The sequence below is a fragment of the Physeter macrocephalus genome, chromosome 10 (genome assembly GCF_002837175.3).
Source record: "Physeter macrocephalus isolate SW-GA chromosome 10, ASM283717v5, whole genome shotgun sequence".
NCBI classification, from domain to species: domain Eukaryota; kingdom Metazoa; phylum Chordata; class Mammalia; order Artiodactyla; family Physeteridae; genus Physeter; species Physeter macrocephalus.
In genome coordinates this window covers 35861683-35888289 of record NC_041223.1, presented here as the reverse complement: position 1 = coordinate 35888289, position 26607 = coordinate 35861683, and the positions used below count along the sequence as shown (strand labels likewise).

General features: G+C 36.9%; 1 protein-coding gene across 1 annotated transcript in view; it reads left to right on the top strand.

Annotated features, from left to right (window-relative positions):
- RSPO3 (R-spondin 3) overlaps positions 1-26607 on the top strand; it is a 77759-nt gene that overhangs the window by 5402 nt on the left and 45750 nt on the right. The gene's annotated exons all lie outside the window — the stretch shown is intronic.

The window sequence follows — 26607 nt, the reverse complement described above, 5'->3', positions numbered from 1 at the left end:
GAACATTAAGAATAAGTTTTGAATATTGTCTTTTTAGTCCCAAGTTATTCTGTGTAAAGTAATTGAGAATATAATAAGCATAAAATTGATTTAATGACATTACTTCAATATTTTTAAGCATGAAATATGAACGGTATTTTAACTTGCAAGTAGATAAGTTTTGTTGAATCATTTCTCCATTAAATATTTCCTGGAATTTAATATTCTACAAATTAGGTCCCCAGAAAGTGACGAATGGTAAATTACAGCATGTAGTTAAATTTGATTTTCAAGTTATTATGGGGAAACTCTTGCCACACTACTACAAAACAAGTTTATTAGTCATCTGATCATTTTAGTCTATTTTAATCTGGACAGAGATCTCCAGATTGCTACTGAGTATCTCAAATATTTTCTAGTTAAATGGTTAATCTTTTTTTAAAAATGCAATAGTTCTTTTGAATTCTATATATTATTGATAGAATACTGTGTGTTGTCAGAAACCTTTGTAGAGTTAAGACCACATGATCCCTCTGCAATTATAAGAATGAACTATCAAAAAATAAAACTATTCCACATACAGCAATTTTCTAAATCATCTTTCCCCCCTTTATCTCTATCCAAATGTTTCATTTTGGACGTTGTCCTAACCTCTCTTCCCACTTCCTCACTATTCACTCTCCCCAGCCCCCAAAACATCCTTTTCCAAGCAGTGAATTCTTGAAATGCCATCAGAGTGGGTATTATGTTTCATGAAATGTAAGAATCAACTTTGGTTACCATTAGGAAAACATCATTCAGTTTTGAGACCATGGTAAGGATCATGTAAGACAGTGTGTTGAAATTATATGTTTTACTTGGTTAAGACTATTTCTTCTCTGAACCGTGCATCATACACTGGCATTCTTTTGAGAATGATCATTTGAAAAAGTGTCACATCATAAGTTATATAGATATTTTTTGCCTTGCTTTTGATTTTGAGGAAAAACGTGGGTTGCTTTCTTGATTGTGATTTTTTTTTTCTTAAGGTTTAAAATGATTCGATTATCTTAAAATTTACCATTTGTTGGCCAACCTAGTAAGTTTGAAATGCTTTGCAGTTATACCTTAACAAAACATATAAAGTATAAAATACACAGCTGTAAAAGACGCTGCCCATTTTTTCTATTTGTTTAATTCTGTCCATCAGATCTTTCCATTCAGGATTATTACTAGCATTCCGACTAAAGTACTTACCCAGCAATGCTGAAAAGAATGGAATGTTCCATTCTCAAGGATTGTCAGGGTGCTGAGGATGCCACTGAGTGCTAAGAAATCTCCATTTTCTGCTCCAAAGATGTTTCAACAACATGCAACTTTTAGGCAAAATAACCTGAATTCTTTTTACATATAAAAAGTTTGAATAATTTCAAAAACGCATTTTAAAAAAACATGGCTGCAGGTGCCTCTTCTCTGATAATATTTCTGCCTTATTTATATTCTTGGCGAGGTAACTAGGTAACTGGGTAACCTAGGTAACTAGGTCTAGTTACCATCTGCTGTCACTAAAACTGTTCTGGAAGTTTTTAGGGAAAATTCAATGGTACTAAAGGAGATGATTACCCAATTAAATACATATTTAATGGCCTTTAACTGCTTTTATGCTTTATGCCTTATGCAAGTATCTAACCCAGTCTTCAAAATACTACCTTATTAGGCTTCCATCTGACCTTTAAGAATTTGATGGATAGCAGCAAACATCATAAATTCATGGTACAGACTGAGACCTAAGAAGTCATTGAAGGAGAATTCCCAGTGTATGTTGAGAAAAGTAGGCTAAGAAGTAGAAGACCTGGGTTCTACGTCTAGCACTGCTAGTAATATCTGAATAACCCAGACAAGTCCCTTTACTACACTAAGCTGCAGTTCCTCATCTGTGAAGTGAGGTGGTTGGTTAAAAATTTAGATCTAAGCAATTCTTATAGGCTCTTCAACTTTTAATCTTTTGGTATAAGAACATGAACCAGGAGTAGCGAGTTAGTTCTTCTAAACTTAGTTGTTTTATTCAACCAAATTTAGTGGATGAAGATTAAGACTACAAACAGGGACTTCCCTGGTGGTCCAGTGGTTAAGAACCCACCTTCCAATGCAGGGGATGCCAGTTCAATCCCTGGTCGGGGAACTAAGATCCCACATGCCGTGGGGCAACTAAGCCCTCAGTCCTCAACTAGAGAAGCCCGCACGCCACAATGAAGAGCCCGCATGCGGCAACGAAAGATCCCATGTGCAGCAAATAAGACACGATGCAGCCATTAAATAAATAAATAAATAAATAAATAAAGAGTCAGAGGAGGAGAGAGGTCATCTTAAAAAAAGAATACAAACAAATATACGTATTCACTTATTATAAGTAAATCCATCATATAAAGATTAATAAATAACTTATCAACATAGAGACTGAATTAATTATGATATTCCTCACCCATCACAATATCTAGTGCCTGAAAACCATAGCCATAGCGTCAATCCACATACTCCATTTTTGGCAAGTCCGTTTTGTCCTCGGGCTTAGAGTCACAGGGAGCTGGTTTGGCATCCCAGCTAGAGAGATGCATCAGAACTCCCCTACCATGACAGGATTTTAGAAGTGGCCCTGTGATGGGATGGAAGCGGCAATTACAAAGGCCCAGGTTTAAGCTTATAAGACCCTGTGCTATGACAGTGACTGATTGAGCACGAGAGTGCATATGAAGGGAAAAGAGGAAGAGAGCCATATTTGGCACTAAACTTTGGCTTATAAGCACTCATGTCTGGGTGAAAAACAATTATCTCTATATTTTTGATGAGAGATAATCAAAAAGAACAGGAAAGTAAGACAAGCAGATTTGTTAGGAAACTTATTTTCCTTTTGCGCTGTCTTTGAGGGCCAGCAAGGCATTTAGTAACTCTGAATCAAAGTTGCAGAGAGTTTCAGGAGCTGAAGATAGCATTTTTGAGTTACTCCCATAAAAGGGATAGTTGAATACATGAGATAAAAATCTGGCAGTGTCTTGTTTATTGTTATTAAAATGTTCGCTGTGCTGACATTGAGACTCACTCTTACTGGTAGTATCAAGATAAGATTAATTACCTTAAGGTACTTTGTCTATAGAGTCTAATATATCATTTTCAACTGTGGTTTCTCATTTTTATAGCCCTTTTTGTGCTACGTAAGAAAGTGGTCACTGGTATCAGGAGCGGTAATTTTACCTTGCCAGGTCTTCCACTTGAAGATCATACTTGGAAGTCTCATCACCTGTGGAACGACATTCCTTTGCCACAGGATCTTAGGAGACCTGAAAAACTTTATAGTAAGGAAAGATTAGTTTCCTTAAGGTGTAAAAATGATTTTTTATATCATTCCACTTGGAGCTAGCATCTACTCATAGCATTCTACTTTCAAGCAGATTTCTCAACAAAGTGTGCTCTCTTAAAATAAGAAATTCTCAGGATGGAATGAAACTTGAAGGAATTTAGTCCATCTATATAATACGTGAACTACTTCTGCAACATCCCCACCGAGTAATTGTCTAGCCTCAGTAACAACCAGGTTCCACGCCCTCTCTTGCTTCTTCTAGACAAGTTGGGTCTTCTGGATCAGGAAGCAGGTTATATTTTCTAGTCGTCTGTTCTCCTACTTCTCTTCTGAGCACTTGGCTGGGGCATGGGATTACACTTAGTTACCTTAAAACATCTTTCTAAAATGAATACACAGTAATTCAATGCACTATATTCACTCCCAAAAATTGTCCTTAGAAAACTAGCTGGTAAGCATATTTATAATTATACCCCAATACAAAGCACATTCCTGAGAGTAAGTGGTAAAGCAGCCCCCATTTTATAACCACATAATACAAACCACCACCACACAATATAAAATAACAGAATTTGTGAAATGCTTATTTTAGAACACTATTTTCTTAACATATGCTTGATAAGCTGGTAAGAAAAAGTGCCGCTAGTTTCTCATTGTTAGGTACCCTTATACAATGGGACCTCACACATGTGAACACACAGTCATCTCGACAAAAGCTGTCATATAAGAAGAGACAGTATCAGCCACATTTAGATGAAAAGAAAGAGGTACCATAGTTCTCAGAACCACTGTTATATTCACATACATTCTGTCTTAATATGCATTTATATTTATATGTTAAAGTGAGTATTGTGATGATTATTGTTTAAATAGCTGCCGTGTTTAAATCACCTGTGAGTGCCAGACTCTGTCCTTGATGTCTTTGCAAATATTATCTCAATTAGTCCTCACACTTACCCTGTAAGGCAGGTGCCAGTAGTCCCATATCAGTCGCCTGAGGTCATTTAACAAAGATATGGTGGACCTGGGATCCCAGCCGAGGACTGACTCCAAAGCCCATGTCCTTCCTTGATTTTTTCATGTCACTTCAACTATTGGGATTGGTACCTGAAGCAATCATGGGGGTGTTTTCTCAAACGCTACCCCACTTTTTCTTTCCTTTACTCTCTTTGCTCATTATCTCTTCCTCCTCATTTAACAAACCACAAGTCTTCTTCAAACAGTTACTCTAGAGGTTGCTTCTGGTATTCTAATACCCCTTCCCACATCTCTTTCTTTTCTCTGTCCTTTTTCCTCTCTTTCCTTAAACCTGCCCTGTTGATGGTTTTTAAACATAGAAAGTTGCTGATTTTTTTTTTCATTAGAAGCAATAGAGTAGCACAGTTTAAATGAAATAATCTAAGATTATTCTTCCCATCTATGGTGCGTAATTCCAAGAGAAGGCTAACTAAGGCATGAGAATGTGGGCAAAGTCTATAATTTTGCAGTTAAATATCAAAATCCTTCTCTGTAATTTATAACCGCAATAGATATTTCACTGGCTAGTTTTTGCTGTCCAGAAAAGTTATCTTTATGGTGCTTCATAAAATCTCTTATTTATATTACTTTTACTATGAGCATTAACAGTAACCTCCACTCTGAATTCTTGCTTTATGGGCCTTGGTACAGTGATTTTTCAACCCTGATTTCCAATTAGAATCACCTCAGGATCTTAAAAAAAAAAAGCCAGACTCTATCTTAGACCAAATGAAGCAATCTCTGGGGATGGGGCCTGGACATCTGCATTTTCAAAAGTAGTCCTGGTGATTCTGAGGTACAGCCAAGACTGAGAAGTACCACTGGACTCTTAATTCAAGGATAACTCTTACAGCTAAGCAACTGGTGAAAACAATGCCAGTTTCATGAGAGTTCGACAGAAAAAATAGGCTTGTGTGGAGTATGATAAGAGATGAGATATGAGTCGCTCGAACAGATAGTAGTTTAAAATATAAAGCAGTCTGATAGCCCCAGATTGTTTATCAGTTGAGTACTGTTTAACCTGTGGCACTGACTGGTGCAGACAAGACCACCTGATTGAGAATTGTCTCAGCCAGAGGGTCTAAGAAGACATAGCAGAGTGCACACAGTAGAACATGATGGTGAGTTTAACAGATACTGCTGCTGTTTTCACAGATAAGAACCCTGCTGCTAGGAGAGGTGCGATCAGGAGTGAGGGTGCTTGCTGCTGAACTATACCAGGGGTTAGGGAGGCAGTGAATAGAAGATGAGGTATCAGCCATACCCCCAATGTTTTGTCAAAGCTACAAAATCATAAACAACTGTTTTCATGTCTTACCCGATGACTGTGCCCTAGAGTCCTCTTTGTTTTCAGGAAAAATGAAATGGTTAGAAAATGGCCTCTAATAAGAAATAAACATCCTTTTCTTTTATGGTTTCTACAATTACTGACTAACTTTATATTGACTACTGGTGATCAGTAAAACTACTATAAATAGCATAGTTGTAACTCTATCTTAATGGGTTAAGTTTTGCAGTAGGTTGTTTATTCTTGAACTTACTGTTCTTACTTCTCTCCTAATGTGCTCTTCTTTAAGTGGTTATCTTCATTAAATCTTGTTTATTCTTTTCTAGTCCATGAACGATGTTCAAACCTTGCCATAAACCAGGGAAAGCTCCATGTAAAAGTGAGGTGGAAGTCTGGGCTTCCTGTCAGACTTAATTCTGTTTGTTAAGGGGGCTCCTTGTGAGAATTTGGGTTCCAGTGAGTCACTAGGCCAAATCCCAATAACCACAATTGCCAAAAGTAATTAGACTGAGGAAAGCCAGGCTTTTGGGGAGGAGGGTCATCACAGCACGCTTGGGCCATTGCTCCGTGGTCAGACCTAGTTACTTGTCCCTAGGGATTGGGAGCAATCATGAGTTACGGAGAGCAGGAAACCCACCAGAAAACAATGCTTTTCCACCAATTTTTTTTTTCCTCAATAGGTTATTCATCCTAAGCATGCAAGAGATGGAAATGTGCCGCCAGTATACGTGCGCAGTGCAAATCACCGTCATCTTATAAACCACCTTGTCTGCCTGCATGAGGGCAAACGCACACATACAGAACTCCTGCTGTCATCACTGCAAGTTCTCCTCCTCCCTTCCTGAGTAGATAAAAAGAACCCAAGGAATGTAGTCTGAGTCTTTGTACAAGAGGTGTCTGATTAGGATGGGAAGGGAAGGGGGAAAGGATCTTTGTAAACATCCTAAGGTCAATTTATATATAATATTCCTGACGTAACATTTGGAAATAAGAAAATAGTAGTATATTGCACAGGACAGGAGCTCTAAAACCTCTAGATCTAGGAAAAGGCCAAGAGCAAGCTTAGGATTTCTTTTACTGAAAACAATACCATTCTGAAATATGGTGCTGTAAGCAGCTAAGTCAAAATTACTAAGAACTAAGCGGTGCTTTGATTTTAAGCTTTCAATATGCTAGAAATTAGAAGATTGTTAAGCCTTTCTATAGGAAAATATTCAAGTAGCACAAATATATCTATGCTTAATAACCTCAGTGAAAGTTCACCTTTGAAACTATTGACACTGCCTCAAATACCCAGCAAGGTTACTCTGTCACCTCATGTGCTGGATCTTTAACTGAACAAAGTCACAGAGTTCCCACTGTCCTTAATGTGGTAAGTTTCACATTCTCTTATGATTCAGAATGACGTCAGTATATTTTAGTACTCCTATGACCTTAGACCTTAGACTCCTGTGACCTTAGACTCTCTTTGTTTAAACATGTGGATGGGTGATATTGCTTATTTTAAATCCACAGAAAGGCACGCAGTCAGATTCTTATTCTGGCCAGCCTTCTGTGGCAACTGGCAATCTCCAGGTAACGCTGGGCAAATAAACCCTGACCTCGTGCCCTGTGTACATCAAAGAGTTATAATGATCTGCTATCGATATGATATTACCAGTTTAGTAGAATCATATATTTGATTTTATTTGGTCTTAAATTTGACCATGAGCTGATTTAAGAATTGAAGAATCTTAACTTTTGGAAATTTAGCAGCAAAACGGTGACCTTGCATTTACTTGTATCACTCACTACCTTCTGATGGCATGTAGTTTCTGCCATGCAATACAGAAGATGTAGACAAGTGCTGCTTGGCCACAAACTAAATGAGCATATACTGAGCTGCTGAAGATTTTTTTCGTACGGAATTCAGTCTTGTTTTCCAATTTATGAGCAATTTGTTGATCTTAGTTTAACAGGACCCTCATTACTGTTTGGTAACAAGAAATAAACCCCGAAGGCGGTATCCTTAGCGGCCTCAATTCACAGACTCATTTCATGCCACCCTCAAGATGTTAACTCTTAGCCCTCTCCACAAAGACTAGTATAATTTAAAAGAGGAAGTCTCTCCTATAGCATATTTCTAAGACATCCATCCAACATTCCAGTTCTGTCCAGAGCTTGATGTAAATCCAGGCTTTTAACATAGATCAGTGGGGTTCCCTTGGAAGCCAATTAGACTTGCAAGATCATGTCGATGCGTCCTTGGCCCTAGTACAATCAATAGCATGTGCCATTCTACCTAGCACTGAGCCTCCAGGGCCCAGCCCTGATTCATGTGTGTTTTCAGACTTGTGAGCATTATGTGCCCATACCTCAACATTTAATTTCTAATAGAATAAGGGAGATTTCCAGCAAGAGTAGGTCCAGACCATTTCAGGCTACTTCTACCATTTTCAATACCCATGTGGACACCTCATTGACATTCTAGGAATTCATCACGAACTGTTTGCCTCTGAACTTAATATCTTGCCCATATTATAAATGGAGAGCTTACAAACCCAGAAATCTTTGTGTAATAATTTTTTAACCAAACTACTTAATTCACAGACTTTGGGGCAGAAGAACCAGAGTTCATCAGATAAGAACACATTTCAAATGAAAATTGCCAAGATTTTCCAATGCAGGATATTTTCTCTACCCTTCCTAGCCCAAACTTACTTTCTCATCCACTCCTCAAATTCTAAACCACTACTAAGATGAGTCGAACAGCCTTAATTTTAGGCTCTTCCAAAGAAAAAACAAACACACAGACAGCCGAGTTAATTTATGAAACACTGCTGCATTTATCTTGGCATTTATCTTGGCAGATTTCACTTCTCTCCTGTCTATCTCCTGCATGCTAACTCTTGTGCTCAGCAATTCATGGAAGGAACAAGTCACTTCTATATATTAAGCACCTTGAGGGCCACTGCACAGAATGATTTTGGTGTTCCTTCACACTTCCTATACAAGTTTCTTTCCTCATATACAATTTATTTGCTGGGTCTCTGAAACCAAATCCATCCCTTTACTTTAAACCTGAAGCAAATGGAGAGCCATTTTTATAAGAGCAATAAATGAAAGTGGCTGTTCAGATACTTTACTTGAATTTGTCTACACACTGAAGTACCTTTTTGTTAATACAAACCCTTCATATTCTAGCAAGCAGCTTCCTGAAAATCTAGGGCTGCTTAAAATTATACGACCAGGAACCAGGAATCTCCCCTTCCCCCGACACCAGCCCCTGCTCCTGGGAGTATGCCAGCAGTTTTGCAGGATTCATTCTGACAACTGTTCTGGTGTAAATATTTAGAGAAATCCTTTCCATTAGAGATGAAACAAAGTGTAAGTAACTGTTCCCAAAAGATATATCTTATTAATGTTTGCAACAACAGGCCTTATGCTATCTGATGCACAGATTCCAATATTGTACACTGGAGAAAAGACTAAGGGAAAAAAGAATCCAGATAGGAAGTAGATTGAACTCTATGTAACCTGAACTGAAAAATATTATAAGTTATCACCAGAGAGATGACATGTTTTAATGTGCACAGAATGTAGGGGAAATGAGTTAAATTAAATTGAAAATAGTAAAAATTGGCTACTAGTGTTTTAATGGTTTAATAAAAAGTGAGGGGCAGTTACAGATTTTTCTATCACCCTGCCAGTTCAGTGTAGTTCTTAGCTATTTCTCCATATTCCCAACAAAATGAAGATTTTGAGATCCTATCTGATGTAAGTTCTGGTTTCTGTGTTGTTATTCAAGAACTATTAAAAGGGATAATAGCTAAGCTCTAATACTTGTATCAAATATCACTTGTTAAAACAGGGTGGTAACCTAGCCTCAAGGGGTGGAAGCGCACCAGTGTTCCACTTCTGCACTTTCCTGTTTGCATGGCATTTTCAAGTGTTTTATATACTAGGGGATTACACAGCTAAGACATTTAAAACATCGGAGGCTTCATTGACTGAATTTCAAATTCTAGTGTATTGATGATTACTGGGATACTTGACTAGAAAAGGTATACATCCTTTACACTACTTATTGTTTCCTCCTTCGCTTGATGATTTAAGGCCTACACTAAAATGTAAAAAGCCAAGAATTTTAATTCAGTTTCTTTATTGATAAGTCACAATCTAACATTTCTCATTAGTATATGTAATTTTTTCTTCTTTACAGGAGTAGGATTTTTCTTTTTACTTTACATAGAATCTTTCTTCTGCTGAAAAGCATTTTAGAGAAAAGATGCTATATAAATAATGTTGTTAAAATATCTACAATGGGATTTTATTCCTCCTTGTTTTGCTTCTAACTTATAGTGACAGTCATTCACTGCTGAGTCTCCAGTTGGATCCCACTTGAATCCTATATTTGTTGGTGATTTTGCAAAGAAAATAAAAAGAGATTTAAGGGAGATGACGTGGAAACTTCATAAACTTCATTGTGGGAGAATAACATCTTTCTCATTGCCTTTTTAGAATCTTGATCTTTTTGAGTTTGGACTATAGCTAGAGAAATGCCACATTAGAGGGTATGTGGGTTGATTTCTAATTAGCACTCTGCTGTATAATTTAGACAAATCATTTAGTCTGTGATTCAGTTGCATCCACTATAAAATCTGACTCTTAATCTTTCATTTATTTGAAAGCAAGAGACTGATCTTGAAGTCCCTGCAACAGTAGGATCAAAGAGCTTTCCCTTTCCTTCTTGTAGCATGCTCTATCCTTAGACAACTATCCGTCAAAACTTCAAGAATGTGGAGTTGGAGCTTGAATTCAAAAGCATGAGATTCTCTTTGTACTTTCATGGAGTTTTTTTAGATCATATTTTTAAAAAGCTAACAAATGAAAAAGAAGTTTTGTTGGGGGGAGAAGTACAGGGAAAATTGAAATTAAACTTAGCCTAAAATAACATAAATTCATTCATTCATTCAACAGCTATTTATTGAACATTTAGTATGTGCCGAGATTACAAAAGTGAACAAAACACACGTGATTTGTAGCATGTCACAGTGGTTAAGGAAAAAAAACAAAACAAAACCATGAAACCAGAATTAAACAGTATTTGGCCTAAGATAAGTGAGAACTGTTAGGCACTCTTTCTAAGCTGTATAACTTTTCTTTTTAAGTCTTGTTTAAATAGAACTGGAAATCAGATTGTTTACAAATAAGCCTAATGAACACCCAGATTTTCCTCTGGAAAACAAGGATACTAGACATCATGTGGGGAAGACACAGGAAGGTAGAGGAAAGATCAACTGAAAACACTGGAATTTATTGGGCCTCCCAGTATTTTCTTGCTTGAAAATTTATGACCAATGAATAGGAGTCATGGCTTAGCATGACGTTTGTGACAATCATAGGAAGTTTGCTATGCAAACTATAAACGTGGTTGGCATTGTTAGGCAAAGCTTGTAATGGAGCGGCATGGTTTAGCTGAGCGAATTTCCTTTTTTGGCACTGAATAATTTCTATAGTTGAACTTTCACACTAGTTCATTAACTGGAATTACTTTTATCAAACAAACATTAAAATATTGTATGTTTAAACATTAGTGCATTTTTGTCCATCTCTCAGAGGCATTTTTCAAACCTTTTATGGTAACCCTTGACCACTACATGGAACATACAATCCGATCTACTTAAAGCACCAGTTTGGCAAATGCATGTCAACAAGTTATTTGGATGTCTTATGTGATCTTTCCTAACATCAATTGAAAGCTGTAAATGTCAGTTGCCAGAATTCAGAGCCTTGAAAATAATATGATCCAGTTCTTTTCTGTATGTTATTACTAACTTGTGAAGGATTTTGCGTAAGGAGAGGTGACTATCAGGTGTTTTTATATATGTTATCTCATGTAGTCTTCACACCAATCTCGTGATATATAGCTAACTGTTTTAGAAATGAAGAAACTGTGGCTTAAACTAATTAGGAAAGGGATCAAAATGACATAGTCAGAAAGGGTAGAATTAAGTGTATACCCAGATCTTATGGCCTAAAGCACAGCTTTCCCCATTACACTCTGCTTTTCATTAAGCCCATTACGGAGAAGCCCAGACAGAGGAGGTTTAAGTGAGGGAAATTCTCTTTCTGCTACTGAGACAGAACTACGGATGCCTCCTTAGACAAGAGAGTAAACTGGGCTAATTGACAGAAGTGGTTAGTTGGGAAGTATAATGAGAAGCCTTTAAACTGTTGTTAAAGCAGGAGCCTGATAAGATCACAACTACTGTTCTTAAATGTTCACTGTAATTGCTCAATGGGAGCAGAAGTGGTGGTTGGAAATGGAAAGATGTGAGCTCTGTTCATAGGAAAGGGTGATTGGAGATGAGGGTGGGGAGGGCACCCGGCTCTCTGGCTTTAGCCAATGAATGGTGCCATTTACTGAAATAGAAAATACTGGAGAAAGAGCCATGTGGATTAGGTGTACAACATGTTTTATTTTATTTTATTTTTTTATAAATTTATTTATTTTTGGCTGCGTTGGGTCTTCGTTGCTGCGCGTGGGCTTTCTCTAGTTACGGCGAGCGGGGGCTACTCTTCGTTGCAGTGCACGGGCTTCTCATTGCAGTGGCTTCTCTCGTTGAGGAGCATGAGCTCTAGGCGCGTGGGCTTCAGTAGTTGTAGCATGAGGGCTCAGTAGTTGTGGCGCACGGGCTTAGTTGCTCCGCGGCATGTGGGATCTTCCCGAACCAGGGATCGAACCCGTGTCCCCTGCACTAGCAGGCAGATTCTTAACCACTGCGCCACCAGCGAAGTCCTACAGCATGTTTTAAGAGCTAGGAAGATTGCAGGGAATAATGCATGCAGCATAATTCCCTCACGTAACTGAAGAGGAAAAAGAGAGGCCAGAGAAGTGAATTACTTGACTGAAGTCACTTTGCAGTGGAGCCAAGAGTAGAAACAACTCCTGTGGCCATTCTGTAACACCAGACACCACATGGCAGATGGTTCCAAGGACTGACGTTCCAGAGAAGTGCTCTGTGAATCTTCTGGCAATCTGATTTCTTATTTGTTTAATTAACGGTCGTTTCAAAGAGAATTATTTGTTCACTGGATACTTATTTCACAATCTCTTCATTTTCTTACTCCATGAGATCTAAACACTAAAAAGTTTCTATAACCTGTTGTCCTAGTCTAACAAGACTCACAATAGGGCACAATTTTTAAAAAACAAACCAATTATACATACTCTCATCAAATACAGTTGTCAGTTTCCTCATCAAATATATTCTAATTCTATTCATGGGAATGGTTAAGTTCAGATCTGGCCCTGAGATGGTAAAGCACCGTTATGCCCACTATTAACAATATAATTTTGTACAGCTTATAAACACATGCATATTTGTACGCATATTTGTCTTACAAGTTCATGGCCATTCCTGCATTACCAGAATCCCCATTTATCTCCTGTGAAGTTCCTACTATTAGTTTAATTTCCTTGAGTTTGACAATAAAGGCATGTAAATTAGGGGAAATCTTTGTTATGGATGAGATGATTCTTATTGGCTGACAACGTGAATGGGTGGCTCTTTAAGGTTCTTTCCCATTGAAATACCCGTATGTGAACTCATCCTGGAAGGTGGGGTGGGGGAAATTCCAAGGGAAAAGGGTACCAAATAAGCTATTTTAAAGACAGAACAGAAATGCTTTTAAATCTAAGAATAAAATTCTTAGCCCGTGTCTCCCCTGATAGTCCTTATAAGCTAAAATAAATTAAAAATAAAGATTCATAGTGATACATTATTTTATAAAATATTAAGGAACAATCTTTCCCATTTTGTTATTTCACTATAATCATTTATTTTTGTTACATATCGGGTAATGAATTAGGATCTTGAAATTTGCTCCCTGATTAATATTCTGGTGATACAGTATCCAAAGTAACATGCCTATAGAGGGCATGATGGAAGATGAACCAAGTTGGATCTCTTTTTGTTACTAAAGATTTGGCTGTATAGTCTCAATGTAGAGTGATCATTATCATGGACCACAGGAACATTTATTTCATCCAGTGAGGAAGATGGAAAATCAGAGGAATAACAGTCAGGTGTCTCTGCTCCTACTCTGGGCAAGATTCATGACTAATTTTCCAGGACCTGTCTCCACAATGACTAATCACGAAGACATGAACATCAGGGAATGATCTTAAACACTGGAAATGTAATGGGATATTGATGCTGTAAGAAATCACGCTTAGCTTCAGCATTTTAGTTCTCTTTGGTTTTGGAGAACTCTTAGATTCCATACCTAAATTCGTGCATGCTCAAGGTGTAATGATTGAACTGCCGGGTTGCAAGCATTCCCCCCAACTTTGTTTTCTGAACTCCTATTATGCATGAACAACTTTTCCTAAAGTCCCATCACCTTTCGAAACCATGACGTTTCCTTGTTATCGGCACAGCCAACTCCTTGGCCTGCTATTCATGCTCCTTATGTTTAGAATTAACTTTCTCTCCCCTCTAATTCTCTCCATAAATTTCACATTCCAATCAAACCAAAAAAAAAAAAAGAAAAAAACCCTGAAAAGTGCCACTAATGCTAGGTGATCTTTGTCAAGGCACGAAAACTCCATAAGCCTCAGCTTTTGTTTTTTGGGGAGTTTGGGTTTTTTTTAATAAAATGAAGGGGTTTAGGGTTTTATTCTTTATGATGCATTATGAACCTGTTAATGTGCCTTGTCCTGGGCTATGTGTTTGGGATACAGAAGGGAAATAAGACAAGTCCAAGCCCCAGGACCTCAAAATAAAACAATCGTTTTCACCTGCTTTTCTCCCTCCCTCAATCACCTGTCCTTCTAGTTTGATATCTGAATTCCCTTATCTCAGTTAACCACATCATTTTATGCCTCGTCTCCCAAGTTAGAAACCCCCAACTCAACATTTATTACTCTTTCATTTTCCCATTGAAAATTGATTGTCAAATCCTGTCCATCCTGTCCAGTCTTCTTTGAAAATAACTTTAAAATCCATGCTCTCTTTTTGCATCCCATTAATACTATTCTAATTCAGCTAACAGCAATGCCAGGTACAGAACATAACATCCTATTGACTCCCTCAACTTTTAGTCTCTCCTTCCCATTGATTCTTTTCTCCACCATCAAAGATGATTTACTTAGAACCAAATTAGATCATGTCACTGATTTGTCCATAAACAGTTCATCCAAATTACGTGTAAGATTAAATTCAAATCCCCACCCAGTTTCTCCTTATTTCTCAATATCCAGCTCAAATGTCAGGTCTCCCAAGTAGGTGTTTCCAGGTGGTTAGTTGTCTCCTTTCTCCCTGGCCTTGTACACAGTGCTTACCACGCTGGCTTGACCTTGTTTATAGTCTCTAGCCATACTTGGAACTCCTAGGTCTTATCCATCTTTTCATCCAAAGCACCAAGCGTTGTTTGACAAACTGTCTGAAGGAAAACAGAAAGCATATTGGGTGTGCTCTATGGTAGTAGAACTTTCTGAAAGACAGATTAATGTTCACTGTGGGGAGATGTTTTAAGATGTTCAATATGAGGGGATGCAGTAAAATAATTATGTTGGCTGCCCCCAAATATCATAAGATTTGTTTTACTAAACATGATTAAATGGACTGTTCTGGGGAAGTTGTTTGAACTAAATCCCTCTAAAGTTCCAAAGGTTTATGATTCTATCAGCTGGAAGCTAATTAACTGTGTGGATGTCAGTGTTCTCATCTGAAATCTAAGATCCCATAAAATTCCACAGTTTTATATTCACCATTATCCCAAATGTTCTTTATATATTCCTACATAAACATTCCTGTTCATAACATTCCCTCTCTTTCCATTTGGCTAAGTTCTTCTCTTCCTTCAAGTGCCATAACTATTCCTAATCGTTCTCTACAGTCTTCAGATACCTCAGCCATCAGTAATTACTCCTACCTTTTAATTTCTGTTGTAAATTTCTAAACTATGTATTTACAGCCCTCGGAATATAAACAGACTATTCTACTAACTGTATTGTAGAATTCTTGAGCCAGGGACCGTGTTTTGTCTCTCAGTCCCTACTAGAGAATTTCCAGTAATCACTGAATAAATATTTAGTTGTGAGGATGGCCATGATGTGATACTGAGAGTGTGGTATTTGTATCACCTGCATCACATTCACCTGGGGCGCTTCTTATAAATGCAGCTACCTGGGCCCACCTCTTCATTCCCAAATCAAAATCTTTTGGAGTAAAACCTATGTATCTGCATTATTAACAAGTACTCCAGGTCATTTCCACATACAGTAAAGTTTGAGAACCACAGGCATAGGCCTTCACATTCTCTATACCATTCTGGTACCATTTCCATGGCATGCCTGACCTCCTTCAGTCTGTTTAAGCAGTTTCTTGTCATTAGTGTGTTGCTAGAGTCCCAGAGGACTTCTTGCTCAGAATGTTGTTTGAGACCACCATTGATACCCATTAAAAGCTGTGTCTGCAGTCCTTAAAATGTAGCCCCTCTCTATGGCTGTTCGTGAATCCTTGGCTCCTCGAGGTTCCCCAAATCTGTGTTAGAAAGAAGCTTCAGCATCTGCCCTCTCTCCTGTCTCCTTGCTTGGAGGCTTCTGAGGAGTTATTATTGACTATAAAGCTTCCAGCTGCCTTGAATAAGAGTGGAAATAGTACAAGGATGTGTTTGGTACTTCTTGAGTAAAACAAAATGTCTTACACTTACTGATTTGTAACGAGTGCCTGTAAGAGTGCTAGGTGCTTACACATGGTCTCACTTAATCCCCCCAGTGTCTATCGAGTAGATATTTTCAGGTTGCAGATGAGGAAGCTTAGGCTCAAAGAGGTTAAGCAACTATTGTCTAAATAAATAATCAGACTCTTATTTGTGAACTCTTTGACACAGATTATTGGTTTTTTTCATCTTTGGATGTTCACCAACTAGCCCAGTGTCTGGATGTTAGAAAACTTAATTGTTTAAATGAATAGCTAGATGAAGAGGTACCTTCTGGTTTTTCAGTTCGTAAATGTCAAAACTCTGTTTGAGTCCAAAGCCAGTTCTCCACCACCCAGTTCCTGTGCTCCTCTAGGAAACAGGCAAGGCCCATTTCTGAATGAGGGGGTACCACAGTGAACCATGCACATAAATACAAAAATGCATCATACTCACAAAGGTGCATTTCAGGTCCTTCTGTTTTGTCAGCAATTTTGTGAATCTAGGAGAAAAATCCACTTATTTTTTTCTGCTCAGGACTTTAGATGTCACACATAAAGCTGGATTTCTTTAATGGTATACCCACTATTTGTACATCTTGTGCCTGTTAAAATATCACAAGTCCCTTGCCTGCTGTTTGCTTATGCTAAGACTTCAGCCATCAGATATGCTACTTTAGCGTGCTATGTGGTGAGAAGATTTAGGTTTATTCAGAATATAACAAAGTGGAGCTTGTTTTTAGCACAAACTGAAGTTTGCTTCATTCAAGAATATGAACTCAGTAGTTATAGAATCATACCCATGCAGATTCATTACCATTAAACTATCACATTTTCTGTTTATGTTGATTTCTAATTAATTCTCTCCTTAAAAAAAAAAAAAAAAAGAATGGCTCTCTCAGCCAGACCGGAGCACATAATGATTCCCACTGTTGGATGAACACTGTTGGATCTGTCTCATGAAAAACGCTGTTATTACCACCCACTAACTCATCAACAGGTCCTGGTTCTCTACAGAATCTGGGTCTCCATTACCCATGTCCACGCCTTCTTATCCTCTATTCACCTCCACTTGGGAACATGGCCACTTGGAGAAGGGGAAGCTTTCCCCCCAGTTAGCAACAGCTGGAGATGCTGATTCAGTACCTTACATTTTACACCCGTAGCAGAGTACTTCATGACAGATTTTCTACTTGTAGTTAGGAAAAAATCCCACTATTTTTGGTTCTACAAATGCTTTTTGTTGCAGTTTCAGCAGTAGTATCAACTATAGCTATCTGGTAGCTCATAGGAAAACTAATTTGGTTTTCACTACTTTTGAAGAATCAACTTTGGAATTAGCCCTTAGCTTATTTAATTCATTTAATGGAAAAAAAAACGAAGATAATAGTGGGATTCTAAAAGGAAGGTTATAAGTGAAAACTATAATGCTGTTGCTCTAAATTATGTAGACTGTCAGTAGGCGTCACTAATGGCAAGAATTCAGAAAAATACAAAAAGGATTATATTCAAGATTGCAAAATGTTTTACTTTTTTACTCTTTTTATTTATTCTTATGACGTCTTACATATTTCATAACTTTCCTGTTTCTTCTCACCACCACCAACGCCCCCTCCCCCTCCACACACACACTCCAGTACAAGAGAATGAAAATTTAAAACCCCAAAGCAAACTAAAATTACTGCTAGAGGGAGGTGGGAGGAACAAAAGAGAAATAACATGTTCCCAAGAGCAAAGTACAGGTAGATCAATGTACAGTCTCTTCCAAGATTGCAATCTGAATGTAAATTCCCAAGTTATGTCTAGTTAGAACATTATCCTCTAATATAAAAATTAATAGGAAAACATGTTTTCGTGGAATACAAGATGCCGGTTCTGTTCCATGACACATAAAATTAACAAAAATTAGAGTGAATAACTAAATCAGGCAAAAATGTGTTCTTTCCTTTCCTTCTGATATCTGCTTACCAATGCAGAGTCTAAAGGTACTTGGTAGATAATCCCAGCTATTTACTTTGGTTGAAAAGGGTCAGTAGGATCTGGCTCTAACCTCCTTTTCTAACCTCATTTCATACCAGTCACAGCACTGCAGCCTCATTGGTGTCCCCTGTGCTCTTCCTCATGCCCTGTTCCTTCCCACAGTCTTTGCACTGGCTGATGCTCCACCTGGGGTGCTCTCCCTCAGGTTTTCATGGCCGAGTCCTTCTCATCCTCCAGGTCTCAGCTAAAGGGTAAGCTTCTTAAAGGAGCCTTTCCTGACCAGCATATTTAAAATAACTTCCCAGAGTTATTCTCTGCTTTACCCACCTGTTTATTTCCTGCACAACACTCATCATAATCTTTAATCATTTAATTTTTTGTTTACTTGCTTATTAGCTGATTAACGTCATGAGATCGGGAACCAGATGTCTTATTCATTCCTACGTTTTCTGCACCATGTGTAGTGTTGGGCACATCGTAGTTATCAGAAATTTTTGTTAAAAACCTTAATACTAGTCTCCACTATATATATATATATATATATATATATATATATATACATACATATATATATACACACATATGTACACACATATATGTGTATATATATACACATATAGGTATACACATATATATGTATATATATGTGTGTATAACATATATATAATGTATGTATATTAAATATATACTACATATAATATATATACTATATATAATATTATGTATATAATATACATATGTTTTATATATATATATATATACACACACAATGCAACCCACTTTCATCTTTCACTTCTAGTTCTGATGCCATAGCCTGTGCTTAGACAAAGCACAGCCATTGTCCACCAACTTGGCATCTAGTTCCAAATATTCATCATATCTTAGATTTCAGGAATTCTATATCTGCCATCATTTGCTAGCCATGTTCTTAATATTTTGAGCTGGCTTGATTTTAGTGGAAAGTCTAGCTAATTGCTACTTAATGTTAGGTCTGTTTTATTGCTGTGGTTTTATTTTAAAGTATTTATAGTATATAAATATTAGACTCCCTTCAGGAAATTATTATTCAGTTAAGAGAAAAAGAAAGATTTTCCAAGTTTTCAAAGAAATAGTTTCCATTAAAAACAGTATGTTTCCCACATAATAATGGTGGAGCCCTAACTGGGCTGTATTCAGCAGCTGGTGAATACATTCCTCTCTGAGACTATTAGGAATTTTGTGAACCCATTGGTCTGGGCACAAACTTTCAGAATATCAGAAGTTGATTCACTGGGACAAAAGATGTGGCAGACTCAATGATTTTAACTGCTTCAGGTCAGTTCATGTCTGTGCTATTGATATGACAAAAGACCAAGTAGAATGTGTGGGTGTCATGTGTCTAATACGGGCGCACACACACACACACACACACACACACACACACATGTGCTTATACATTTATATATTTAAATAGCATAAGTGAATTTTAATTCATTTAATGATTAAAACATTGGTATATGAAGACATTAAAATCATCAGATGATACACAGTACTTCAAAAATAGCAAAATCTATATAAGCATATATATAAACATGTTGCTCTTTTAACAAATTATTAGTCAAAAATAATAATAGAGGACTATGATAGACCTCTGTTCATCCAGGTATCATTGTTTAAGAATGTAAAGGAGTATTGTATACCAGTAAGCGATTATATTTATGTAAGCAGCTTTTGATATTTTGCTGTCTATACCTAATACTCCCAAGTTGCCCAGATGGTTCTAGAGATCTTAGCCATTGTCAGTTCTGCCCTAAAAGCTTTAACCTATGAACAAATAAGAAACATTGACTTTCAATATTTTCTGGGGTTGATTCAATAGAATTTGAAAGAAACTGCCAAGTTATTCAAGTTTTTAACATTAGATTTTCCTTAAAATGAATATTGCCAAACATTCCAAATATATATATATATATATATATATATATATATATATACATACATATATATATACACACATATGTACACACATATATGTGTATATATATACACATATAGGTATACACATATATATGTATATATATGTGTGTATAACATATATATAATGTATGTATATTAAATATATACTACATATAATATATATACTATATATAATATTATGTATATAATATACATATGTTTTATATATATATATATATATACACACACAATGCAACCCACTTTCATCTTTCACTTCTAGTTCTGATGCCATAGCCTGTGCTTAGACAAAGCACAGCCATTGTCCACCAACTTGGCATCTAGTTCCAAATATTCATCATATCTTAGATTTCAGGAATTCTATATCTGCCATCATTTGCTAGCCATGTTCTTAATATTTTGAGCTGGCTTGATTTTAGTGGAAAGTCTAGCTAATTGCTACTTAATGTTAGGTCTGTTTTATTGCTGTGGTTTTATTTTAAAGTATTTATAGTATATAAATATTAGACTCCCTTCAGGAAATTATTATTCAGTTAAGAGAAAAAGAAAGATTTTCCAAGTTTTCAAAGAAATAGTTTCCATTAAAAACAGTATGTTTCCCACATAATAATGGTGGAGCCCTAACTGGGCTGTATTCAGCAGCTGGTGAATACATTCCTCTCTGAGACTATTAGGAATTTTGTGAACCCATTGGTCTGGGCACAAACTTTCAGAATATCAGAAGTTGATTCACTGGGACAAAAGATGTGGCAGACTCAATGATTTTAACTGCTTCAGGTCAGTTCATGTCTGTGCTATTGATATGACAAAAGACCAAGTAGAATGTGTGGGTGTCATGTGTCTAATACGGGCGCACACACACACACACACACACACACACACACACATGTGCTTATACATTTATATATTTAAATAGCATAAGTGAATTTTAATTCATTTAATGATTAAAACATTGGTATATGAAGACATTAAAATCATCAGATGATACACAGTACTTCAAAAATAGCAAAATCTATATAAGCATATATATAAACATGTTGCTCTTTTAACAAATTATTAGTCAAAAATAATAATAGAGGACTATGATAGACCTCTGTTCATCCAGGTATCATTGTTTAAGAATGTAAAGGAGTATTGTATACCAGTAAGCGATTATATTTATGTAAGCAGCTTTTGATATGTTGCTGTCTATACCTAATACTCCCAAGTTGCCCAGATGGTTCTAGAGATCTTAGCCATTGTCAGTTCTGCCCTAAAAGCTTTAACCTATGAACAAATAAGAAACATTGACTTTCAATATTTTCTGGGGTTGATTCAATAGAATTTGAAAGAAACTGCCAAGTTATTCAAGTTTTTAACATTAGATTTTCCTTAAAATGAATATTGCCAAACATTCCAAAGGAAACATGAAACATCTCTTTCCACGACCAAAAGATTACATTAAACTTAAAGAATGATTCTATAACAGTCAAGTCCCAAGATCTGATACAAATGTGCTGTCCTAACTTAGGCAAGAAAAAAAGTCTCCATTTTCACTAGGTGAATGGATAACTGAAGTAAATGGCACCTAGAAAAGCTTTCATTATGTTATTTTGAATGATTTATTTCATAATTAAGCATCCTTAAAATGTATGTGATTTTAAACTTGGTTTCTCTACTATGTGTTCATAGATACAGTTCACTTAAAGTCAATTATTATAGGTACTTTCTGTTAAATATTTACTGCTTTAACATCGTTATTTTTTAAAAAAACACAAATAAATGGCTTATATTTTATATTTATTGCTTTCATCCATTCAATAATCAAAAACTCTTTAATGAAGGGACTTCCCTGGCAGTCCAGTGGTTGAGACTCCACGCTTTCTCTGCACGGGGTGCGGGTTCAATCCCTAGCCGGGGAACTAAGAGCTTGCATGCTGTATGGCCAAAGGGGGAAAAAAAAAAAACAAAACCTCTAATGAGGACCTATTCAGTAAGCAGCTACCCTGTGTAGAAGCTGAGAATTATCCGGAAAATTACGAAGAAATTATCTAGACCGATTATATTTCTGCCTTCGAGAAGCTTCCAGTCAATGCGAACGTCCTTGTAAAAGGAGAGGACATGGAAGAAAGGACAGATGTAAAAGTAACTTTGATTATAGAATTTCACCTGTCTCTTCTCCCTACCCTGTCTCCTAAGGCCACTACATAGAGAAGAGCAGACAGTGAATGTTGTGAAGACAAGAATGCTTTAGGGAGAATCTGTATGTTTCATTGGTTAAAAATAAATTTATCAAATTGGTTAATCTATTAACTTTTGATTATCTGAATTATAAAATCAATGTTACCTTCATGTGTTTAGCACTTCCTTTGAACTTAGTCGAGCCTATTATAAACCTAAAGTCTGTTAAATTTTGTACTTCTGGAAATTCTCTAGCCACAGATAAATGACTCTCAGAGGTAATTGGCAGCATGCAATAATGGATTTCTTCTGCATAGCAATTTACAGTAGATGTTAATATTTGCAGTTGGGCTGTAGAAAGGGATTAAAGTAAGGGAAATCCTTGAAGTTTACACTTAAATTGTTACAGAAACAGAACTTAGATTCCAATGCTGCAGTTGGTTTGGTATATCATAAACACTGAAAGTAACAAAGATTGTGTATTTTCCAAATGCTCTAGTACCATTTAAAACTCTATGTTCTGCACATTTTATCAAAAAGTTGAATTAACTATCATGACAATAGCCTTTAGGAACAGTTGCATCAGTTACACATCACAAGATTCAAACAGAGAAATAGTAGGAAGACTTGCCTAACAGCTAGAGAAACTGAAGTCACTTACACAGGGGGTATCGACAATTCAGACACTGAAAATTGGTTTAAGTTATGCATTAAGGTATACTCTTCACATTTAACTTTCGTATACAAGTTAAGAAAAAATACTTTCCTCTTTCCCAACTTTAGGAAAAGATATACAAATTTGACCATGTATTTGAAGCATTTGTAATCAGAAGGTCCCAACTTAAAGTTCCCATGAATTCTGCCCATTTTTTCACTTTATATTTACCCATGTTACACACCTAGAGTTTACTTATATATAAACAGATAGGTACCAGATATCAAAGATCTAGGTTCTAACCTTTGATCTAAGTTCACTATTTGTCCAGCAGTTTACAGCATTTCTTTGAGTCCTAGTTTGGGGTTCCAAAATACATAATTGTGATAGCTTCTACCCTTACTAACGGCAGTTTCCACGGTTAATTTAGCTTTCTATGAGATGCATGCAAAAGTGGTAAAAATTGAAAGCAAAAGTGATATAGAAACACAGAGTATTACTAAAATTAGCTGATAATGTATCTTTTCCTTATTTGGACTACTATTCCTTCTTCTGGCATCTTCGGCACCTCCCCCTTTCAAGGTCTCTTCTCTAATTAAAAGACTCTCACGTACATCTCTAGCAACCATCATGATATTAAGCTCCATCTACTAAGCATCACTTTTTGGACAGTTCACAAAATCTGCAAAATCAGTGATCCCAAACCACGTTTATATTTGTAGACCTTCTTATTCTATGTACCTTGCCACAGCCCTCCAACTGCGGCTTTTATTCAGCCGTCCCTTTCCTTTCTCTTCACTGGCCAGAACGTAAAACACAAATCCTCTTACTTATTCAGTCCACATTCTGTTGGTCAGCATATTTGATTGAGTCCACCTCCTAAATATCCTTGGAATATGCATCCCTCTCTCACCACATTGCACTGTCTCTGCTATATTTTAAGCTCTCATCAGTCTTTTTACCTTGATCCTTACGTTAGTCTTCTCCTAGCTTCCATGGCTGCCATGCTGCCAGGGAAATTGCCTTTCTGATATAGATGGGACTCTATCACTCACCAGATTGAAGTCCTCCAAATCTACAGAATAATTTCTTTGGCAGAGCCCACAAGGGGTTTCATAATCTAGATCTACCCTGTGCTTCCAATTTTCTTGATGTGCCTCATACCTCCATTCACCACTACTTAAGCATAAGTTGCATGGAACTCGTGCCAGTCTCCTTGATGGGGTAATTGTGGTGTTCCTGTTTCCAGCCCCATCATGGCCACTTACATGCTCATAATTTCAACACATTTTCTAAGATTAAGTTCAAACGTTAGATATTCTGTGAAACCTCCCCACCACCAACCCCTCCAATGCTCATATAAAATAGTAGTACAAAACATTGTTTGCAAAAAAAGTGATTCAGAAGTAGAAAATGAAGGTATAACTAGAGTGGGGAAAAAAGAAGCAGCATGACAAAGTAGAATTCTATTTTCTCTCTTAGAATTATAAGATTTTAAGACTGAAAGGGCTGTTACAGTCAATCTAGACCAAAGTTTTCTGTGGTTTCCATATAAAAAGTAAAAACTCTTGCCTTAAGATGAAGTTTGGGAAATTTGTATCTAGTTGTGTCATACCAGCTGCATAACTTGAGTGATCCTTGTACAGGGTTCAAGAAAGCAAAATGTCATGCTACTCAACTGTAAAAGAATCTAGAATCATAGAATCTGAGCTTCATAGTCTCAATTTTTCTTACTTCCCACAGCATAATACTTAACCCTTCCTGAAGAAATAAAGTTCGCCATTATTTGTACGTGCCCATATTCAAAATTCCCTGATTAAAAACAAACAGAAATTTTCTTTGCCAGTTAGGACAATTATATCTTCTTTAATTTTTCAAAACTCTGTTTTGTCAAAACTTTTGTCTAAAAAGGCAAAATATGGGGAAAAAAGAGTGATTGTAGTACCATGTGTGAGTTGAATGTGCTACAGTTCATCAGCAAAAGTTTTAAAGAGGGAATTAAGCAAGATACTTTGGCACATCTCATAATTTGGGGCAAAATTGTTACTAATCCTGGGACCCATACAGAGGTCTCTCTGGCAGAAGTTTCCAGACATTCAAAACCCAAAGTTTTAAATAAAATTTATTTCAAGATATATCAGTTTTTGAGGCTCAAAATATGTCATATGTCATATTTATTTTCATAACTGATCAATTTAAAGTTATAATTGACAAAAGTTTCAAGGGGCTTAAACTTACAATTGTGTTCCTTTGAGCAATTGCGTTTCAGAGATGAGATAGATTGATGTGGGTCAATCCAGTCCATCTTCATTTAAATTCAGTCACTTACTTTCCTGAGCTTGGAGTGATTTTCTTTCAAACTGAGGTCCCGTTTTCCATCAGTAATTCTTATGAAAAGGTTTTACAGGTTTTGACCTACACCTCTCACTTTTTGAAATGGGTCGATTAGATTCCGAACACATGGAGCTCTCTTCACCCCTTTCTTTTTTAGGGTCTTTCCCAGATTAAAATTATGTACACATTTTCTGTCAGTCTCCAATGCTGGAGTTCCTGGCATGAAAAATGACCCTGTTCCTTGGAAGGCAGTAGTCACTTACAAGTCCCCCAGGTCCTGTAATGTCTAAACCTCCTGTACCACTTTAGATGTCCGCCCCACCCCGCAGAGGAGCATGTACAGGAAGAGCAGACTTCCCTTCCCCCACACATTTCCTCAGTTTATTTACAAAACGTCTTGGAATGAGAATGAGCTGCTTGTGGTTCCTGTGGCTGATTCAGGGATGGTTTCCTCCAGGCAGAGAATGCTGGTCAACCAAATGACCTTTCTGCAGCTGACCCATGCGCCCCTGTGGGAAGGCTGATCGGGCTTATGGGTACCCCTTCTAACTAAGCCTGGTGGGATTTGTTTTTGCAGTAAAGAACTTAGCAACAATCAAACATCACTGTGAAGACAGACTTAGTAATTGCAAGGTCCCTCCCCGCACCAACAGTAGTCAGAGAAACACGGGGATGCCTTTGCACTCTTGTGCCTCAACCTTGCTTCTCATAGGGTCAGGATTATTCCCTTCTGAATTCCTGAAGGGACAATAAAGCTATTAATATTGTATATGAATAGAGAATACATTAGGAGAAGAAATCATCCCAAACACCAGCTACATGAGAGATGCACCTCAGTCAGCAATTTTCCATGAGCTCACACATAGGTGCCTATGACCAGTTAATAGTCATAAAAAAGGTTTAAAGTTGTGAAGATCTCAAGTAAACATGAATCTTCCAAATGTTTGTATTTGTTCAGACTTGCTAATGAATATTCTCACCACACATATTGGTGACTCTTAGAAACCTTGGGATTCTCAGGGATATGTGTAGCAGTAGCCCTTAGAACGGACTGGTCATGTCCTCACCAAATATATATTTCACTTAAGTAAATGAAAGATGAGAGCACAAAAATTATAAGACTTCTCTCCCAAAAGATCAAATATTGAATATAACTTATAGTAAATATTATTATAAATACTTACATATGATCCATGTGGAACTACCGATAAGATAAATC